This window comes from Leptonychotes weddellii, chromosome 3 (genome assembly GCF_054177405.1).
Source record: "Leptonychotes weddellii isolate Sample4059 chromosome 3, ASM5417740v2, whole genome shotgun sequence".
Taxonomy (NCBI): Eukaryota; Metazoa; Chordata; class Mammalia; order Carnivora; family Phocidae; genus Leptonychotes; species Leptonychotes weddellii.
In genome coordinates this window covers 19529297-19535267 of record NC_138371.1, presented here as the reverse complement: position 1 = coordinate 19535267, position 5971 = coordinate 19529297, and positions in this window count along the sequence as shown.

The following is a 5971-nucleotide window of genomic DNA, read 5'->3' as shown; positions in this document are numbered from 1 at the left end:
TTGTATAACAATTTACTCCAAAACATAATGGCTTATAACACATAACCTCATTACCTCACAATTTATTTGGAATTTAGGAATCTGGGCATAGCTTAGCTGGATCCTTGGCTTCATGGTCTATCACAAGGCTATCATCAAGGGGTTTCCCAGGGCTAGGTTCTCACCAGAAGGTTCAACTGGGGAAGGATTTCTTCCAAGCTCACTTATGTGATGGTGAGCAGGATCCAGTTCCTTGTTGGACTTGAGTGCCTCGGTTCCCAGCTGGCTCTTGCTAGAGGCCACCCTTGATTCCTTGTCATGTAGGCAAAAACACTACTCCCCACAACATGGCAAGTTGCTTCATCAAAGCCAACAATAGAGACAAGAGGTAGGACACAATATTCTGTAACCTAATCACAGGGATGACATACCCTCAACAGGGCCATATTCTGTTGGTTAGGAGCCAATTGCTCAAAGGGAAGACATTACCTGGAAAATACCAAGAAGCCAGGATGTATCATTGGGGTCCTCTCAGAGGCTGCCTGCCTCAGTGCTCCAACTAGTAAGAGACAAAGTACGTTTAGTGATATCATGAAGAAAACAAAAGATTCCATGTAATAGCACAGCTACTCTGGGAACTGTAACTGCATAGGCATGTTTAAGGGAGAAGTCTCTTCTAAATCAAATCAAACTTCCTTAATTAATGCACTGCTTTATTCTTCAAACATTCCGAAAACTTCCTAATCTAATCTTCAGAATCTTTGAAGCCATTATCAGATGCTTTAAAAGTTTTGCCAAATATTTCCCTCTCTTTTATACCCCCATATGACATTTCTCTTCTAGATCATTAAAGAGAAAACTACAGAAAGACCACTGTGAGCGTGTGTACTTTTTCTTCGAATTGTGGGGAAGGGATGGTGTTTATGAAGGTAAATAAAGCAGAGTCTGAAATCTTATGAACAAGATCAGTCTTCAGTTAAGCTAAACAGATTGTATTCCATCTGCAATTCTCAGCAGGGTGTATCTGTTGATGACCGAAGGAAAGAGTTTTTTATTCTGAAAACATAGTGGAGACAGAAAAACTCTCATATGGAAAAAAAAGGAGAAAGAAAAAATGGTGTGAGTGGAGCTGGGACAGTTTATTCGTGGAAATTTATAAAAATGTGTCACAAAGCTCACTTTAAGCTTGCTAATTGCCAGCTGTGGGCCTGATAAATATGGGATAGGTCCTAATTTCCATGTCGTGGGGTTTTCTTTATAGCTGTGTTGATTGCCTGGTTGTAATATGAATGCATTTTTTTTTAAAGTTGAGTACTCTGATTTTTTTTCTTTTTTGCTCTTCATTTCTTAATAAATTCAGAGCACTCCTCTTTCTATCCTTCTGTTTGCAATGGAAGAGCAAATGGAAGGTAAGAGGAATGAGGGAGTTTACAAATAGATTAAGTGGTGAGATTTGAAATATCACATATATCTGATACAATGTCTGACACTCCTTTGATGACAAGAAAAATGCCTTTGGAGAATTTCAGTGTCATTTTTTCTGATTTACATTACAACTAGCAAATAGAAAAAAATGTTGTGGTAGCACAATAGGGAGGGCTTTGGATTATGCCTGAGTTAGCTGAATGATTCAGAGTAGTTAAGAACCAGAAAGAAGACATGCTCAAGGAAGAATAGTTCAGTGCTGAAAGACAGAGACCCAAAGGGGAAGCAAGTGTGCCCAAGATAAACCTTACTCTTGTCCCAAGTTTGTCTCAGATTGATCCCGGTAGAGGATGGTTAACTTTTCAAAATGATTATACTCATGGAGATATGCTTTGTCTGCCAAACCCAAATGACTAAAGGATTATTAAAGGACATTCATTAATTTGTTCTAAAAATAGAAGTAATTTATGTAAAGTATAGGAAATTTGAATAAATATGAAGCTGAGTGTTTGATGAAGATAAGAATTGAAATTCTCTTTTATTGAGATAATTGCCCTTTGGAGAGGCTTCCATTTTTCATTGCTGGTGATGGTGGAGTTACTAATTTACAGTTGGAGCAACTTTGATGTGGCTTCATCATCAGAATCGGTGTAATGCAAATACTTACCTAGAGTTCTTGTCAAAAACTTGAAGTCAGGGGCACCTGGGTGGCTCAGTCATTAAGCGTCTACCTTCGGCTCAGGTCGTGATCCTGGGGTCCTGGGATCGAGCCCCGCATCAGGCTCCCTGCTCCACGGGAAGCCTGCTTCTCCCTCTCCCACTCCCCCTGCTTGTGTTCCCTCTCTCTCTGTGTCTCTCTCTGTCAAATAAATAAATAAAATCTTTAAAAAAAATCCCCCAAAATCTTGAAGTCACTATAGATTTGACTGCAGAAGCTACAGTTGAAGATATTGTGTTCATTTTGACACAGACAATTAGGTACTTGAAGAAATAAAGAAAATTTTTTTCTTAAATATGAATTTAGATGAACTATTAATAATTCTTTTTTAAAAATTAAATTTTTTTAGAGAGAGAGAGCACATGTGAGTGGGGGATGGGGAGGGGCAGAGGGAGAGGGAGAGAGAGAATCTTCAGCAGGCTCTACACTGAGCATGGGGTCCAAAGTAGGGGGCTTGATCCCAAGACCCTGAGACCATGACCTGAGCTGAAATCAAGAATTGGACTCTCAACTGACTGAGCCACCCAGGTGCCCCAACTATTAATAATTCTTAAATGCTGGTATTGAACACATTTTGAGAAACATAGCATTGACTGTTGTGATCTTGTCTACTGAAAGAAATGAATGATCCCAGCATCAGTCATCCTGAGGCATGAAATGAGTTTACCTCAGACTGGGGTAGGCAGGATCTCCACCTGCAATTGAGGCCAAAGATTTTATGGGGCTCAGGATGAGAGGGACCTAGAGATTTTGGGTTGTGAGGGGTACACTTTGTCTCATGGAAGACAATTAAGAGTAGGATGGGGAATTCAGGTGTCGGGTCAAGTTGTGAGTGATTATTTTGTAGCAGCGAAAGTCACTCTCCAAACTCTACTTTTATTCCTCAGTCATTCATAAAGTTTTATTTACCAATGCTATGTTGTGGTCTCAGCTCCTCTTTAGATTGGACCAGGAAGGAACTGAATCTATGCTTGGAGTAAAAAGGTGAAGGACAGAGAAATCAACCCAGAGGAGCCATCAATGTGAGGAATTAGTCATTTGAGAGGCTGGGCTCTGAAGTGCCTCTTCCCTCACCCTTGACAACACTAGGTATAATTGTGCTTTCTAATTTTTGTTCATTGGACTAGGACAAATACATTTATTATCTTGACATACACTTCTTTAATTATTAGTGAGGTTGAATATCTGAGCATGTTTTCAAATAATTTATTAGCTGTTTTTCTTTATATTTTCTGTAAACTTTTTATAGATATTCTCCACTTGTCTATTGCATTACTGATTTTTTTCCTTTTAAAAATTTGTATGAGTTGGTTTTGTTTTGCCTTTTCTTTTTTTTTTGTAAAAGTTCTTTTTAAAGAAAAGGAATTAGCCCTTGTGCCCCAAATGTGGTACACGTATGCTTTCTAATATTTGTTTTGGTCTTTCAACTTTGTTTATTACATATTTTTTCTATTACCAATCTTTAAGTTTTAATGTCATCTTTATCACTCTTTTCTTTTTTGGCTTTTAGGTTTTCTATCCTGTGTCTTGAGGCCTTCCTTTAACATGTTTCAACACCATTACCAAAAAAAAAAAAATTCCTGTTTCTTTACTGAATTGAGATGCTACTTTGTTAAAATCTCTATGTGTTTTTAGGATTGATTTCTCAACTATTTTTTTCCATTGTTTGTTTTAATGTCTTTTGAGGCAGATGCTCCTACTTCTTTTGGGAAATTTCCTGGCTATTCTCACATTTTCATTTTTTTTAAAGATTTTATTTATTTATTTGACAGAGAGAGAGAAAGAGAGAGCAGTAGAGGGAGAGACAGAAGCAGACTCTCTACAAAACAGGGAGCCCGGTGCAGGACTCGATCCCAGGACCCCAGGATCATGATCTGAGCCGAAGACAGACTCTTAACCAACTGAGCCACCCAGGCGCCCCTCACATTTTCATTTTCATTTTTATAGGTAAACCTTATTCATACATTTGTTGACAACCCTCCCCAAGTGAAATCGTGTTGGTATTGAGCTTATAAATCAGTTTAGGTGAAATTGACATCTTCATGAGTCTTTTTATTCAAGAGCCCAGTGTGTCTGTCGTATAGGTTTTACATGTCAACCAGGCCATATTTTCCAGAACCTTCTTTCCAGGTTGGAGTTTACCAAAAAACAAATTTGTGTGAAATTTACAAGGCAGATGTGAGGCAGCGTCCATCATCTTTAAAGGTCCTCATGGGTAGAGGTGAGGAAAGGCAGAGGCAGAAGACCAAGTGGGTTCCAGTGGGTTCTTAATCTTCCCCATTCTGTGTCCTGCTTTTCTTCCTGACTCGAGCCCTACTGACCAAGGGCAAACCAGTCCCGCCAACAGATACTGGCTGTGAATTCGCAGAGGAGGTACTCTGCAGAAGCAGCAGTCTTCTCGGCTGGTATGCTAGTCTCCCTTTGCTTACAACTTTTGGCAGCTGCAGGTGCCTTGCTTCCTGATTCCCCTGAAAGCTCTGACTTTCCCATCTGGGCCAGTGCTTCAGAAGAGCTGGTGACTTTTCTCTGATCCTAAGATCCCCCATTTGGATCTTTACTTCCCTAGCTCCTTCCACAATTAAGTAGGGTCCAATTCTGTAATTAATTCCTTATTTCATAGTACTCATAGAAGCTCTACTCCCCTTGTGGAACCCTGATGAATACACTGTCCATTCATTTAGCTCTTCTTTTATTTCTTACTGTGGTATTTATGTTTTCTTCATATAGATCCTACATACTTCTTAAAGTATTTATTCTTAGATAGCTTATCTTTTTGCTTGTTTATTGTGAATGGAATATTCTAATTGGATCCTACCTCAGAGCCTTTGCACCTGTCGTCCCTTCAGATCCACCCATAGCTTGCTCCATTATTCCTTTGAGATCTTTATGAACTGCCATCTTTTCAAGGAGGCCTTCCCTGGCCACTTTATAAAATGGTAATTCCTCATATACCATATACTTCCTTCCTTGTTTCATGTTTATCCTTAACACTAACCACTAACATTCCATACATTTTACTTATTTATCTTATATATTGTCTGTCTTTCCTCACTAGAACATAAGTTCCATGATGGCAAGTATTCTTTTTTTTTTTTTTTTTAAATCTGGTTTGTTTACTGCTATATCTCTAATGTCATCTCCAATGTCTAGAATGCTGTATGGCAAAAAATAGATACTTGGTAAATATTTTCTGAATAAACAAATACATAGAAAAGTTTTTTATTAAAAAATTATTTTGTAACTCATCACCTTACTTACCATTGTTTCCAGTAGTTCTTATGTCGATTCTCTTGTATTTTCTAGTCTATAAACTCATATTGTCTACATATAATTTTGACTCTTTTTTCCTAACACTCATATTTCATTTATTTCTGTTGTCTAATTGCATTGATTAGTTCATCCACAATGATGTTAAACAATGTTGGTGATAATGAACATTATTCCTCCTCCCCCGCCCCCTAGATTTTAATGTTTTACCATTAAAATCTTTTAGATAAAGGTCACTAATCCTAGACTTTTTCTGTTGAGATGTACTTTCTTTAAAAGGTCATTATTTTGTTGCCTAGAGTTAGTTATAAGAGGGTCATTCATTTAATTATTGGATTATATTCCAAAAATGTTATTTTGAAATCAGTTGGATTTTGATGCCTAAGGTTAGTTATAAGAGGGTCATTAATTTAACTATTGGATTATACTTCAAAAATGTTATTTTGAAATCAACTGGATTCTAGAATTTATTTTTCCATGTAAGCAACGCTATAAATAATGACCAGACTTCCTTGTGAGTTTATACCCTATAATGTTTCAAGTATGTGGTGTTGCTCTTCAAAATGAGGCATTATGGTCCTG